General features: G+C 35.3%; 1 protein-coding gene across 4 annotated transcripts in view; it reads left to right on the plus strand.

The window, feature by feature from the left end:
• The window catches only part of DYNC1I1 (dynein cytoplasmic 1 intermediate chain 1), a 187,649-nt gene that overhangs the window by 27,314 nt on the left and 142,750 nt on the right, over positions 1 to 17,585 (plus strand). The window lies entirely within an intron of this gene.

The raw sequence follows: 17,585 nt of genomic DNA on the forward strand, positions 1-17,585 counted from the left end.
TAGAAAATACCAATTTGGAGAAAGGTGATCTAAACATTTACTGCCTAAGTTGATGCCTGGAACAGGTTCCAAAATGTTCAAAAACATTGTTTCTTCCTCAAAAATGGGTATTGATTAAATTAATGTGCCATTAGATGGCTATGATAATTTGAATCCAACATAAAGCTATTATTTAACATAGTTAAAAATTCTACTATGTAATTTGACAGAAAAAGACTGCTCCAAATCAGAAACCTGGAAGCAACTTTTCTAACAAATTTCCTTTAAAGATATTCATTCTATAGACTAACATTGCTCTCCTTGTACAATGTCTGCCAGACTTCTTGTAGATTTTTAAAGGTGAAAATCAAGTTATTTTGCAAGAGAAATATGATTTATCAATGGCAAAGGCTTATTCTTCTACTGTATTTCATTGTTTTAAAAGAGAATTTTATTATATACTTCAGAAATTTACAAAGGGTACCCTCTAGTGGTTCAATTAAAACTGACATGGGGAAATAAAGGAAAAATAGCTTGCAAATTGATGGCTGTAATACATATGGACATAAAACTGATTTATCTATCTGGAAGGAGCTAATATATATATATGAGTGAGATTATAGAATTTTCCTCTTACCATATTAATTCTTCTTATACATGTACTTCTGCTTTGTTCCCAGAGCAAAAGTAAGTCTTCTTCAATGAAAAATGATAGGGAACAAACTGCAGATTCTGAAAGTATTATTAAAACTGGGTCATTGTTTCAGACCATGTGGCTTTTTTGGTCACATTAAATTTAAATATGCTTAAATCAATAACACATTAAAGTTGACTTAGAATACTGCATCCAGTTTGGTCATTGTGATACAAAAAGTATGTTGAGACTCTAGAAAGAATGCAGAGAAGAGCAACAGACATGATTAGGAGACTGGAGGCTAAACCGTAGGAAGAACATTTGTGGGAACTGGGAATATCTAGTCTATGGATAACATGATAGCAATCTTCCAATATTTGAGGGGCTGTCATTTTTCATAAAAATTAAGCTGGATGATGCTTCTTTATAGTGTTTAGCTTTCCATTTAATTAATATATAAACAAGTGCAGTGCCAGTTCAATGGTATATGGTGATCCTAGACCACATTGACTGATGGTGCCACTTCCCAACAATACAAAGATTTGCATTTTTAGAATTATTTGAAAAAACAATGGTATTGGCACCCCTAAAGTTTGCTGCCCTAAACCAGTGCTTACTGGGTATCCCTTAAATCTGGTCCTGAACAGATGGATCAGGAAGCCTAGAAGGTGTCAAAGGCCTGCAAGCATGTTAGGAATCACAAGCAGCATCTGGAATAGCTCAATAATAACAATTCTCTTGTACTCAAGACAAAGAAGAATTCCCTCCATCCGTTGTTAGTTCACAACAAAGACAGTCACTTGTCTGAGATGGTATAGGTTCTCCTGCTTAAGCAGGGGGCTGGACTAGAAGACCACCAAGGTCCCTTCCAGCTCTATTCTATTCTATTCTATTCTATTCTATTCTATTCTATTCTATTCTATTCTATTCTATTCTATTCTATGGACTGCTTTAGGAAGCAGAGCCAATTCTCAGTTCTAGGAACAGGATTTATCATACCTTGCCTAGAACATAAGTGACAAGGAACAGAATTCCTTGACCAACTGAATTTTGTAAAGAAAGGAAAGAATGGCTACCTCTATTTGTTGTGAAAAAGAATTCTGAAATTTTCATTTGCTTATGGCACTCCAAGGGAATTCTCTGTATAGGATCATTGTTTAGGGTTCTGTCATGTGACACAGTCTAATGCAGCGCTCCCCAACCTTTTTGGCACCAGGCACCAGTTTCACAGAAGACAATTTTTCCACAGACTGGGAGGGGGGGGACTGACTGTGTGGTCTGGTTCCTAGCAAGCCATGGACCAGTAATGGCCCATGGCCTGAGGATTAGGGACCCCTGATCTAATGTATACCACCTATAGTCACTTGTCTGTGAATGAACAAATAATAATAATTAGATGATGAACTTAGGAAACTCGGGTTCATCTTCTTGCTTGACCACAGTGCTTAATGGGTGCCTTTGAACCATTCATTCTCTTTAAATTCAGCCTAACTCATGGATTTGTAATGGGGAGAAAGTTAGGAAAGGCCCCCTAGACAGTACCTGAAGTACTTCTCAGACCAAAAGAGTAAGTTCAAAGAGCTTTCATCTAATACTTATTTATACCTGGATAGAATACTTTGTTTTCAATAGAGAACCATGATCTGTTTCTTATTACTACTTCATGTCTCTTTTATTGCTTCCTGGGGGATGATTTATGATTTATTTTCCTCATTGTTTGTTCATCAATGTAAATATTCAGCAAGGTTCCCAGTTCAATCCATTAAAACAAATGGGCAGTTGACATTCCTGATGAAAACTAGCCCCAGATGATGGCTGTTGGCTTTGATCTCAGAGTCTTCATGTCGGCTGCAAGTAATTGGCTCTGTGCTTTTCTCTCATCCTCCTGTTCTGACATTTGAAAGCAGCACTATGTTGTGCACTTGGAGATGACCCCTGTATATAAACGTAACCCCATTTAGTTAAAAAAAGGGAAAAGAAGGAAAAGAAAACATTTTCAACTAAGAAAAGTCCTGCAGCTCAGCATATCTATCTAGTTAAAGTTCACTAGTCAAAGAATTTCCTTTCATGACCTAAATGTGTTAATGCAGGTGTTTCTTTATATGCCACACAGATGTATAATAGCTGCAAGTAGACCTATTCAACTTTGTAAAAGCAGAAATGTGACTTTTACATTACAGGCAGTCCTCAACTTACAGTGGTAATTAGGACGGGAATTTCTGGTGCTAAGTGATATGGTTGTAAAGCATTCCCGGTTGTCATTGTTGACTGAATTCCACCGTTCCTAGCTGAGAATCACCCCAAGCTAGCTATTCTGGGCTTGGTCCCTTCCAGCCCTGTGCCTTGATTTTTTTCAAGGTAAGGGCCTGTTGTCCTTCAGCTATCCCCAAACAGCCTATTCCCTGCATCTCTGTCGTTTTGGCTGCTTGTCAGCTAGGATGGCAAGCAGTCCTCAAACTGCGTAGCTTGGGCTGTTCATACTGAGGCTCAAGGGCTTCTTGGCACTCTGCAGCTCTGCAGCCCCTGAGGCAAGTGCAGTGTGAAGCCGCAGCTGCCTGGCAGCTGAATGCAAAGCCCCAGCCACCCCAGCAGAGTAGTGAAAGCCACAGAGGCCTCAGGAAGCCTCCAGCTACCCTAAGTGGTACAAAGGCACAGCTGCCCCAGTCCAGTCCCAACTATATTTGCCTTTGCTGCCCTGCACTCCAAGGCCCTGTGCTCTGCCACCCCAGTTGACCTTCACTGTCTTCTTGTTCCTGCTTCTGCTGAGGTTTGCCCACCCTGGCTGCTCTTCCCCAGGTCTCATAAGGAAACAACCTTATGAAAGGCCAGGCTGGGCATGCTTGGTTGGCAATGGAAGCAAAAATGTGGCAAAGGTAAGCTAGGGTGGCAGGGGCCATGGAATGCAAGTGACCAAAAGGGCAAAGATGGGAAGAAGATAAGCAGGCAGAGGGAGTTGGTCATAAGTGTGGGAGGGCTGCCAAGCATCTGAATTTTGGTCACATCATGGGCTCTGCAATGGCCATAACTTTGGTGAGTCTTCATAAGTCCCTTTGTTCAGTACTGCTGTAACTTTGAATGGTTGCTAAGTGAATGTTCATAAGTTGAGGACTATCTATAGAAAGCTGCTTGATTTAAGAATAATATTTAATCTGCCATTTTACTGTGCTTTTATAAAATGATTTGTAAATTTCACTGTGATAGGTTTTATATGACTATTTTATTTTCATTAGTAGTATAAGTAGTCCTTGAAATTGACAAAATAATAGAACAGAGGGATAAACAAGTCCAAAACAAACCTGAAGTAAAACATTCATTGTGATCCTAGGTTTTTGTGGAAAGACAGCTTACAGACTAACTGTAGCTGATTATAAACAGGAAGGCTGTCTGGATGAGGCCAAAGACCAGTCTACTTCCTAAAATGGCGATCCTGAAGTATACAGAAGTCCAAGTAGAACATATTTTCAATTATTGCAGGAAATCATGGGTCGTAATGACTAATTTCAGTGATAGGGCTCATATGGGCCCTGCTAAGTTCTGCAGCTCTGGTGGCGTAATACAGTTGTTTTATTACATTAGTGTATTAACAGAAAAGCTGGATCTGTGACTGTCTAGAGTAAAAACAGACAATCCCTTTCTTACGCATTTATAATCATAGGAATGAAATACTATATATATATTTGAAATTAAAGATTTTACGAATTCATTTTTAACAAGAAAATAAAAAATGTTTAAGTAAAATATCCTTTCGGTAGCCATTTATAAGACTGATATCACATTAATTTAGTATCATGTGAAAATAGTATGAAACTCCCCCCCATATATTCAAGGTCTAAAAATGGATTTATCTAATGCATTTTAATTTGATTATTCCAGTAGTGACCTATTATATTATATATGTCATTTAACACAATCATTTTTGACAGATAAAAGTACACTGAATGATGGATTCTCCTGTCTTATTCTTCTGTGGTTAAAATTTCCTTGTGAAATCACCCACATGTGGCTGACCTTACATGTCTAAACCTATAATCTTATGCACATTTACTTGGCAGGAAGCCATTGTGAACTCAAAAGAATTTACTTCTGAATGAACACATGTAGAATCAGTCTGTAAACTGATTTTTAGAAGTATACCACTTTTAATACCTTTGATATAATAACAATCCTTTGATGTGGCTACAGATAAGTGTTAATAATAGTATGCCTCAGTTATTTTTCCTCCTCATTAAATCATATAGTTACATGTAGTATTATAATTTTAGAGTTTCATCGCTTAATATTAAATCTTGGACATTTTTATCAGGGCCCCTCTCATTGTTTACTGTTTTCACAAAATGGATCATCATTCTACTAAATGATATGATACGCTATATGACATGATACAAGTCTTCCAGTACTTGAAGGACAGTCACAGAGAAAAGGAGGTTGACCTATCCTCCAAAGCATCAGAGGGCAGGACAAGAAGTAATGGGTGGAAGATCATTAAAGATAGATCCAACTAGAGCCAAGGAGAAATTTCCTGGCAGTTAGAACAATTAATCAGTGGAATCAGCTTACCTCTGGAAGTTATGGCTGCTCCACCACTGGAGGCTTTCAAGAAGAGACTGGACAGCCATTTGTCCAGAATGGTATAGGATCTCCTACGTGAGCAGGGAGTTGGACTAGATGACCTACAATGTCCCTTCCACTCTTAACATTCTATGTTCTAAATCAGAAATGTATCTTCTGCGAAACTTTGACTGTATCTTGCTGGAAAATTTTAAAACATCCTTTGTTTCCCACCAACCTACATTAAGGGTTCTTCTCAAAGATATAAGCTTTATTTTAATGTTTTTCGTTTGATTATGGATATCTGTTTATTTTACTTAGTCCTTAAATACTGTAAAATAAATGGGCAGCCCTAATCAGATAACACATGAAAGAAAAGGTGTAAAGAAATCTATAATATGAAAGATACACTCTCGATGCCTCTTTGCTTTAACATATAGGCTTGAATAATTAAAGTTAAATATATATTTCTGCTTAATTGAAAAAGTTAATATTAATTCTGCATTCTTATTGATTATGTCAATTGAAAAACTGTGTCTTAGCTATTCCTTTTATCAATCTGTTAAATAAAGAGCTTGGAGGATACTAGCTATATCTTGCAATAATTTTATAAGTATTACTTAGTAAATATGATGCGGGAATTCTTGATCTTTGTAAATGTCTGTATTTAGTCTTAGCCATTACATTGCTATTATTTCTGACAAAATAGATTGGACCTTGGATATTGTTGAATGGTTCTGTTTGCCAAAAGACAGAGAATATTTAATGAATTTAATTAAAACTTTGTGTAGTTCCTGAAAAGAAACTCAGCTATTTTGCCATCTTGAATTAAAGAAAAATTCATTAATGCACAAGGATAACTTCAGATTGTTTTCCATGCTTATTATAGAGTATGGACTGATTATAGCAATGTGTTAAATATATTATCGGACACAGCTATTTTGAGAGCAGAGGAATCTGGTTCTGTTGCCTCCTGGGAAATAAACAGTGAAACATAAATGATTTTTTAAATTTTTTCTTAGATGTTGTATTTTTATCAGCTGATGATAAATAGCCTGAAAATAATATATTTTATATTATTATGGATCCCACATAATTGAAAATTTGGCAAGTTTCTAGACAGCCACGTAATGAAACCATATTGAAAGTAAATCCATTATAATTAGTAAAACTTAAGAATATTTAAAACCCTATATTGGACTATCCTGCAAGTAAAAGACCTCAGAAACTTTCGTTAATATTATAATATTCTGTTATGATAGAAACAGCTGAGGGAGAAAAATCAAACCAGAAGAAAAAGAAACACAATAGTACTGTTCTTTTCATTCTTAATGGGTAGCACCAACTGTGTAATTACCATAATGAAGAGCACCTAAAGCTGAAATGTACAGTTGAGTCTAATTTATCCCGAGTCTAATTTATCCTGAATTTTATTGCATACTGAAACATATTTGACAAAGTAAATGAAAATTAAAAGTGTAGTTTTGCTTTATGAAGATGAGAAAAAGATGAGTTTAGCTTTGACTACAAGTCATCCTTCATTTATAATCCTAATTCAGCCTGGAATTATGGTTGTAAATCATTGTGGATGTAAATTTAGGCATCACATGACTGGATCCAATTTTTAAACATTTTTTGTGGTGGCTGTTAGGGGAATGCCATGGTCATTAAATGAATCAATTTTCTCTAATGAGCTTTTTTTTTTTTTGCTGGAAACCAGAAATAAACACGAAATTGGCAAGAAATATTGCAAATCTGCATATAAAGGTGAGCTGGTTGCCAAGTACCCAAATTGCAGTCACATAACCATGAAGAGAGGGTATGTGCAACTTCAAAAACGGGTCATAAGTAGGTTTTGGGGTCTGTGGTAACCTTGAATAGTTGTTAAGCAACTAGTCGTAAATCAAGGACTACCTGTACAGTGTACAGTAACATTCCTTGTTTGAAACAAGAAGACACTATGGAATTGTATTAACAAGACTAATTAGCTGAATGACAGTAGCTATCAAGGCTTTGAATTGCCAGTGGGATGTACAATCTCCTGCTGTGGTTCTGTCTCCTTATTTTCCCACCAATTTTCAGCTGTGACTGTGAAGCTGAACACTAAATATGTTGAGCAGCTGTTATTATTATGATTGTTTTGATGGTGTGTATATCACTGCAAGATACTGTTCCATGTTAAATTATTGCAATAGTTACATGATTGTATTTTTCAAGGATTTATAGTACTGAGTATATTTCTCTATATTTAGTTTTGTAGTAGACAGATATCTAGATAAAAAGTTAGCTATGTAATTTGTACTGTCCCTTTTAAATGTTGTTCTTAAAATCCTAGTTTGTTTCATTGCAAAGTTATCAAAACTGAGTATGTTTCATCAGAATTTTTTCTGTTTCATAAACCAAAAAGGAGGATTGATTATACTTCCCCTTTAAATAAGCAATGAAATAATTTTGAGCAGGGAAACTATGCAGGAGACCACTGTTCTTCCTTAATGCTCATCAAAATAAATCTGAAATGCCCATCCTTTAGAGGTGAGGAAATATTTACTGAATATTCAAAGCAGCTCAAGAAATGATGATAATCCTAAATTTCTAGATGGTCATGAGAATGTACATTGTGAATTAATCCGCTGCCTCTGAATACCAAGATGTAGGGGATCTATGTTACATAAAGCAGCTTATTCGGGAATGGGTGTTGAAGAATAAGATGAGAACCAACTGACATTTCAGAGCACATATCAGATCAACATTAGATGCTCTAATTGTTTTCTGTGAGTGTCAAAATATTTTACTATTAATATATCTACTTTCTAATACAAATTAGTAAAACAATATCAACTCTGGATGTGGCATGCAAAGTAAGACAGTGAACTACATTGAGCTAGATACACGAAGTATAGAAAAAGTATGTAGATGATGAAAGTGATGTATTAATTTTTTTAAATAAAAAATAACATGACTGAAAGATCAGTTAGATTAGAAGATGGCTATCTTTTTCAATTCACGTTAGACATCTTATCTGGAAATCATAATAATCTGTGCATTAGATGATGGCACATACTGAGGCTTAAGAACACTGATTTTTATTAGTTGTTTCTTCTACCAGTTTTTTCCTCAATAAGTTATACATAGCTGTTAAGAAAAATAAGTGCAAATTAGAATACTAGTTGCAGCCCTTAATGGCTTTTTAAAGTATTAAAATACTTTATTGTGTGGGGGGGTTAAGGGTACCAAATTTCTTGGCACCATAAATAGCTTTCATAAATAAAGCATTGAATTCCAAGGCAGAAAAACGCTTTGGCCCTTTTTAACAACTTTTTGAAGCACTGCACCTTTTCCTGAGATTATGAGTCCTGGAAAAAAATAATTTTCCTGAGTGAGTTGCAAAGAGTGCTATGTCTGTGTACACACAAGCTACAAACCACATTTTTGTCTTGGAATCCAGAGCATCGGACCATCCTTATGTTATTTCTAAATGGCATGTGGCTCTGCTTATTGAGTCCTCATCTTTAATGGAAGATGTTATGCCAATCAACAAGCCTGAAAATCTGATACATTTAAAAAGTGTTATGGTTTTAATCATTGTTTGAATTAGCTATATTAGTTGGGGCTTAATTTAACTTATCGAAGAAATTATGCAGTGCTTCTAGACAAAATAAAAAAGAAACTTAATTTGAATTCCTATCCCTCAAACCTCTCTTTCTCAAAGAGCAGATACTGTATGTCCAATGAGTTTCACCAGCTGGTGGATGAGATTTAGCTACAGAAAAAATAAACCAGATGTTGCTAAGACCAATATTCAATATCAAGAGGAGAATGTCAACATGTCTTATTCTTTGTTGAACAGTTTGTGGTGCTCAGGTTGGTGGGAAAATTCCACCTGGGTTTACTGGACATAATATTAAATGTTGCTGATCAAAGAACTTCAGATCAAAAAGGCAACCTCCCACCTCCAGAGTCCATTGGCTTATGTGTCTTAGGAGTAGTAGTGTATGTTTGATAACAAATTGTTTTAATTTCTTTCTCTGTATTCTTTTCCCTTATTCTGAGATAACTTCACAGTTGGGGATTTATGTCATCCTATTGGATCTGGGTGTGAAAGTTTTGGTTACACCAAAAAGCCTCTTTTACTTAACAAATCTGGCAGATGGGTCTCTTTGGCAACAGCTGCTTGCCATGTGATGTAAAACTTCCTGTCACTATAATTGATGTGTTTTTATTCTTCCCACTTCCTGAAGCCTGATCGGAATTAAAATTGCCATTGGAATTTCCTGTCAAAGCAACTCATTTATTTGCTGGGCCAGAGCACTGACAGTACTTTGATTGGACTTTGCCTTTAGCTATTGTTGAGCAAGCAGATTGCTTCAAATTATATTCCTTTGCGAGATTTGACTTCCATATACACCACATCTGCAAATATATACAGATTGTCCGTCATGCAATAACCTCCTTTTCCCCCCATTAATGAAAATGCCACATGTAAAACTTTAATGATTTGAATATCAGTACCTGGCCACCTGCTAAGACCTTGGCTTTTGTATTTATTTGGGAAAAGTCTCTGAGGTATTATAGCCAGATTGTAGTATGGAAGGTTGCTGTAGTTGTTCACAAGGAAGATCTCAAAATTCTCTTAATTCTGTTTTAAGTTACAGTGATGTGCTAAACGTTGGATGTTTTCCTTTTTCACATGCCAACCATGTGTTACGCCAGCAGTTTTTGCATGCATTGTGAATTGTTTTTTTCATTTTTTTTAATACAGAGTGAATCCTGAAATATAATGTTTAAAATTTCTAAGATATTCCAGTGTCTGTCCCAAAATTTATCAAAAATTGTCTTCCCCTGCAAAAATTGTTTCTGGTGAATAATGCTTGATGTATTAGGTGTTACAAAGCAAGCAATAAAGAAGGGAGAAAGGTGTTATCTCAGATAATCAGGCCTTGACTTGATAGGACTTTATAGAGGATAATGAACACCTTGAGTTGAATTCAGGAGATCAGTTTTAACCAGTGCATCTCACTTGGCAGAGACATTACATGGACATATTGAGATATTCCTAGGCTTGCTTATTTGACTTTGTTCTGGATCAGTGGCAGTGCCCAAGTGGTTTTCCAAGGTAGTCCCATGTAAGTGCGTTGGAATAATCCACCCACAAAGTGTTTGAGGAGAGATTTCTAGTCCAGAAAAAGGCACAATTGGTACTCTGGATCTGTGCTAAACCCTGCCAGCTGCTCTTTGAAGCAAAACACCACGCACTTCAGGACTAATATTAGACAGTTTCTGCTGTCTATTGTACCTATTGTACCTATTGTACCTATTGTACCTATTGCCAGTTGGTTATGTTCAAGACTGGGTCCCATCCATTCTCGAACAATTTCCAGGCGATGAGATGCGACCTCAGTAGCATCACTTGTTAGACCAGAGATTAAGATATTCAGCTGTGTCATATACTGATCATGCCTGACCCTGTATTAATCAATGATCTCACACAGTAGCTTAATGTTGATGTTAAACATTAAGACAATAAAAGTTCAGCAGAAGAAGGGTTTTGTTTTTTGTTTTGACATTTTTGAGCTAAATAGGATTAAGGTAGTCTTGTGTAGAAAATATGGCAATATGAAGCTGAAGCATGCCTTTCCTGGGATATCCTCATTTCTTTGAAATAGCCAATTTCTATTTATATACTAAATGTCTGCATGTTTATGTACATTTAAATGCTCCATTTGCTGCACTGGCTTTAGCTTCTTGTTAGCATCACTTCTTGTTAGCATGATATTCCACAGCAACAAGGCAGCTGGAAAAGTGAAACATGTGTTCAAGATTTAGGTGGTGCCTTTATTTTCTTTCATCAAGGGAACCAACAATAATAGGTATTTGTTATGACAGTATTAAACAGTAGGTTATAGGGTCTGACTCACCTATTGTTTACAGTGATGAAACTGTGGTTATTTTTCCTAAAGTCATATCCTTAAAACCAATTAAAAAACTAGGCTGATGTTGGTATAGCCATCTACCAGGACATTTGTTATCAAAAACAGGCAATCTCCTCTTGTGGGAAAAATGCCCACTTAAATTAGGAAACAAAGTGATTAGAGAGAGATGCAACAAAGTGTGTTTTATTGGCTTGCAACTTTGTAAACCTTCATTTTACTTTTAAAGGTCTTGATATTTGTTCCTTTTAGATATTGTCCCAAACATTGAATTCTTTTTGAGAGCTGATTTTTTTTCACCGTTCTAGACTCTTTAATCCCTGCTTTGCATTAGTTCCCCAGGAATCTGGTTTCAGGTTATATATTTTCAGAGATATTCCTTAAAACTTCCAAAGATAATGTAAATTACAACATGACGTTTACAGCCATAATGGAACAACTAAATTATATTAATAAGATCATAGAATGGCCAGATGTTTTATTAATAACATTGGCCTTTATCATTCTCCTTTTTGTCACCATCCAAAGCTTTCTGAACAGGAGTATCTGCTGGTCAAAAAAGTCAAGATAGTGACTGTGTGATCACAACCTGTCCTTTTAATCTGCATATAAAAAGGAGTGAGCTTTGTATGGTTATGATTGCCTTCTTGATTTTCGCCTGTGATTTTTCCTTAAGCCACTGATCCTTAAATATCAAAATCTGGATTTGGATAAAGCTGACATGTTCCTTCATGATAGACAAGCAAATGTGAGTTTTTGTATAGGGCCTCAATTCTGATGGCCATCTTTGTTTTGGTTTTGAAGATACCGTTCTTTTTTTTTCCCAAAAAAATTCCAATAGTTCTACAGCAGCTTTAGAATTTTTGTTCCATGATGAAGAAATCCATTTCAGCCACTAAATATAGGCTTTTTACAAAGTAAAAATGGATGACTAAAATAGTTTCATTTTGCTTTATTGTTGTTCAGAATTATTAAACATGAATGCGCTTGTTTTGGAATTTGTTCTTGCTTTGTGTGTTTCTCTTTTTTGAGATAAAAATATTAGAATAGCTCATTCAGTTAGGTGAATGACAGTATATTCACAATGCAGTTATTACAATTCTCTGTCAATATATTTTTAAGTTAATATTTGTGAAAAAAGATACATATAATTTTCAAATCCTAAGTGGTGATATAATAATAATAAAGCCATATCCTTAAAACCAATTAAAAAACTAGACTTTATATAATAATATAAACTAGCAGTTATAGCTTTCTGTGTAAATGAATCCTTCTTCCAGGCCAAAAATAAAGAGGAAAAGAGCAACATGAGAACATCACAAGGTAGTTATTATAACTTCTGTAGATTGAGAATGTGGAATTTGTTGCCTGTGGTTACCAAAGAAGGGGAGGAATGCTAAATACATTTATAGTGATAAATATGACATATTCTCCTTAATCAAAGACACTGAGAGAATCAACTAACTTATAAGCTGGCCTATATTCTATTTACTGATAATCATTAAGTGCTGACTAATGATTTGTATATTTGTATCAGATGGTTGGACAAAAGCATAAAATTATGGCATTTGTTTGATGATGTCACTACAGATACGTCACCATTATGGTTTGCTGCAGGATGCTGTTGCATTCCTCATCTATTGTGGGGATGCAGGATTGGGTCTAGGATAATTGGCTGCATGGCATTGGCTGCAAGTCTGCGTCCAATGGGAAGACAGAGGCCCATCACTTGGCGCTCAGATTTGCTGCCGGGATGGGCAGCTAATTGTCCTGCATTGCAAATTGGCCGGGGGCAAGTGTCCCTTGGCAAATCAACCGGGATGAGGGGGGTGAGGGACGATTGATGGTGGACCAGTGGTGGGGGAAGAGTGCTGACAGAGGGCCAGCCAAGGATGAATGCCTGTGGTGGGTCAGCTGTGGTGGGGGGGCGGGGCAGGCAAAATGAAGTGGCCCAGCACTATTGTCCCATTCTGAGCTGGATTACATGAAAATAATCTTTATGAATGAATATCAATAAAAAACCAAATTCATTGTGTGAAGTGGTGCCTATAAATGATGAAAGCAAGGGTAATTTATAAGATAGGGAGTTATTTATTATTATTAAACTTGTATACCCCCCATCTTGCCAGAGTTATAGCAGAGAATAATGTTGGTATAACTATATGTAGCTGTATTTCCTTTAACTATGTTTTCTGTATATGCATAAAATTTCCTCCCACAAGGAATAAAGGATTCCCCCTTATAGGGTGAAGTTCATATGTTCATATTCATATTGAGCCTGTTCTTTTGTGTACTGGGTGGGAGGGTGATGTTACCAGGTGGAATTGGAAGAATAGAGTTAAGTTATGCAACTTTATGATTCTGTTACACTCCTGTTATCTTTCTCTGCCCTTGATGAAAAAAGTAATTTGAAATTCCTGTAAGAATATATTGAAATTACTCAGCTGATGATGGGAAGTTTTTCAATGTCAAGAATAATAGTGCTACTTGTGGCCAACAATTCATTCAACAATTCAACTTCATTTTCCCTTTTCCTTCAATTTTGAAAATAAAAAGCATAAATGAACCAACCATAAGCAGTAAAGAAGAGTTGAGTAAATTTGTATATGATGCTGCTCAAATTACCCAAGAAATTAGTAAGTACTAATGGGAGATAGCATCTCTTTCTTTTACACCAGACTTATTTCAACAGTGGTACTAATGTTTCTGCTCAACTATTCAATTCTGGTTCACTTTGTCCACAAGAATAAATACACTCCTCTTGCCTGCCAATTCATGATTCTGCCATGTTTCTTGCAGAATTAGGGGGCTTGATCAGATGTAAGTTAATTCACTGGCCAAGTGATGATTCCAAGCTGTCATACATTTCTTTTGGCATTAAGCAGTGCAAGAAACTAGCATGTACTACTGGTATAACAGGAGACAACTCCTACTCTTAGTGGCTTTGCATAAGAGCATAATCATGATTTTTTTTATTCTTCAAGTGCAGGTTTCTAATTCATAATATGCACTTGAATAAAGTTTCAAATAGATCACCAGTACTAGCAAAATGTAGATTTTGCAGAAATATAAGGATAAAACAAAGAATATTATTCCCATTCCAATAGAAAATAATAATGATTTATATTAAAGCTGCGCAAGGTGTTCTTTTGAATCTTAATACCAAAATATACAGCAGCCAGTAGAGTGTGCTGCTGACTTAAAATAAACATGAAATTCACTGATACTGCTTCATTTTTCTGTCTTGCAAAATTTAGATCTCTCTGCTTTATTGTACCTCAGATGAAAAAAAAAAGCATCATACAGTTCATGGACATAATCTTCATTTTTCATTCAGCCAACATTCTTGACATACCACATATTCATGGTAGAAAGTGGATTTTAGACAAGAGACATCTGCTTTGATTATTTTTTGTTTTAAATTTATTTCCTTTGAGATTGAACTGTCAATTCAAATTAAAATTGTTGTAGAAAGCAGTGATATCATACCATATTTCTTGTAGCAAGTGCACAAAAATCCTGAAATATATATGTGGATATATTCATTTTTAACGTAGGATAGTCCAGGTGTTCTAGAATCTAGAAATAATGATTTTAGCAGAGGCATGCACTTAATTTAATGTTAGTATAAGGGAGATATTGTGTAGATGACAGTCTATTAATAAACTTGCTTCAAAATGTGGTAAAGTTCTATTCTTTTACTAGATCTAGCTCTTGAATTCTGCCACAGAATGCTACCAGGAGAACTCCACTTTTCAAACATATGTGTAAATGTGATTGTTCTAGAAAGCTCCAATGTAGTACTAATGTTTCCTCTGTAAGTAGAAACATAGGATACTCATCATCTTCTCTCAGGAGAAATTGTAAGCACTCTCCCAATGAACTTTTAAGTAAGATTTCCTCTGTTTCCTATCAATATATATTTTCAGTGGGATTGAAAATGCCAATGCCTATTCCAATGTATTTTTGCACATATATGTTCCATTGAGGAAATACTGAAGTATAAAGGTCAACTGAAAGCTGAGGTATTTTCCTTGTTTAAAAAATTATATTCAAACAAACTTGTGTAGGAACATTTTTAATTTATTTTATTTAGAATTGGAACTGCAGTGCATGGCTAATTACAGCTGCAACTTTATATGGCTAGAGTCTGTTCAAATCATGATGTACTGTACAAGAAGCCTTTTTTAAAAAAAAGAAAAAGAAAAACAGCTCAGTAGTGGTTATTGATGCTGTTTGTTTCTGTCATTCATTAGGAGCTCAGCAAAGAAAAAAAACACATCTGTTACTAGCAAGGATTTAATGGGCACAACAGTTCAGCAGCAGGCTGTTTTTGGCTCACTTGCTTCGGTAGGAATTGATTTCCACCTTTGGCTGAGCTGTTTCGATAAGGAAACCAAAATGCAAGAAATAAAGAGAACAAGGTTTGTGGGTTGGGGGCATAGAAATCTATATTTATTTTTAGGTTATTCATTCAGCATTTCATGTTCGACATTTTGTATTCTCTCCTAGTAAATGGAATCCATTCCCTATTATTTAACAGGCTGCCACCCTAGGACAAACCTTTAATTGGGTGAAATTCTCAAATTTTTAATTCTGGCTTTTTAAGGCATAAATGAGGATTATATTTAAATGAAAATTATCTCTAAAATATAAAAGAAATAAAAATATTTCTAAAATAATATAAATTATAAGTTATTTCCTTTGTCCTGTATTATTGCAATGATATTAGAAATATTATTATAAATAAAAATATTCATATTAGAATAATGATGCAGATGTGTTAACTTCTGCTCTGTAAAAAAATGACTAATAATTTCTTAGTAAGCATCTGTCTCCTCATTTTATTCATTTTGTTGTTTTACTCAGGGAAGTAAATGGCAAGTGGAGATGCTGAGAAGCTATTGTGAACTTGTGTGTAAATATATGAGTTCTGCTACTAGAGTAAAAAAAGAAATACCCCAGCAATGCAGAACATATTTGCCAGCAGTTAGTTAGGGCACACTTTATAAATGCATGATTATTCAGTTCCAGTAGAATAAAAAGACAACCCATAGTCTCCTAGAAATAGAATGCAATTGATTTTTTTTCTTCAATTGAAATGACTCAGTTTTTGAGAGAGTTGTAGAAAAGGGTATTGAAACTGGAAGGGAGAAAATGGGATTCTCGTTTTATATCATACACTCACTGTATGAAAGGCTGGCTGCTGGTCCAGAACAATCATGATACAATATAATTAATACCATTGTGAAGGAGATATTCATTCAGTTATAAGACCAAAGCCTGTTTTCTTATCTTTCTGTGAGTGCAGTTGAATAGTTGTGTAATTTGCAGACTATGGGATTGCTTGTTTTGCTTTCTTTGACCAATTTTCTCTTTCCATTATTTTTAAAATATTGTTTTAAACTATAGAAATTATGCTATATCTGCTTCTAATTACTGCTTCTTCTGCAATGGCTATAATAGAGCCTAATTTTGAGTGAAAGAGAAATATTGTGAAAAAAGAAATAATTTCAAGACTATATAGTGTTATAGACTCCTCAGAGGACATCCTAAAATTGTCATACCTGTGTATAATGTCTAGTCGGAAATATCAGTCAGCATGCAAATTTGTAAGCTGCAGTTTTAGAATATGTTTGCTTATTTTTCACCAGTGGGATATCTTTCTTTCTTCTACCTATAAATAGACTTTCCTTTTCCTTATGTTTAGTTTACTTCCATTTATACAATACTGCAAGCTTTAATCTGTTTTTTTTAAAACCCAGTTTTAATAGGATGGACTGAAACCTAAATACAAATTTGCTTTGTGTGTCTTTGTGGTTCTGTGGTGTTATTCAAATAGAAAAGAAGGGAAACAAATAATGTCAAAATGGTTTCCCTCTAATTGTGATGAAGTATAGCTTTTGATGGGTAAAGGGGTTACAGCAGGGGGCAGCATCTAGCCAAACATGACTGATCTTGAGAAAATTAAGATGCATCAGACCTGGGCAATGCTTGGATGGAGCGCCACTAGGAAATCCCAGGGGTATGGGCTTGATAGTCAGGTTAAAAAAGAAACATCCTAGAAGAACCAGTGATGAGAAGCCTTCATGGTTAGATCCTTCTAGACTTTAGGAATAGAGCATTACCCACTAGGACCTAGGTTTTTTTATTATTATTATTACTTTGATACTTTCAGCATATTAAAAATGCCTGTGGAGAGTATGACAATGCATACATTTATTTCCAGTTATCCTTCATGATTAAAATATTAAGGATTAGGTGCTTAAAAATGTTGAATGATTAACATATATTTAGGGGCATTTCCATTTGCTGGATGGAGGGCAAAAAACCCTATTAAAGTGGTACCTGGGACCATACATCAAAATCCTGCTTCTGTTTTACATGTAGCTTATTTGTTGCACGCTAAAAAATGAGGCAGGGCAAGTCACTATCTTTATTTTTTGACTTCTCTCCCGAGTAAACATTCATATTTTAAAATTTAAAATTTAATGATT

The sequence above is a fragment of the Protobothrops mucrosquamatus genome, unplaced genomic scaffold, assembly GCF_001527695.2.
Source record: "Protobothrops mucrosquamatus isolate PMUCROS unplaced genomic scaffold, P.Mucros_1.0 scaffold45, whole genome shotgun sequence".
Classification (NCBI taxonomy): domain Eukaryota; kingdom Metazoa; phylum Chordata; class Lepidosauria; order Squamata; family Viperidae; genus Protobothrops; species Protobothrops mucrosquamatus.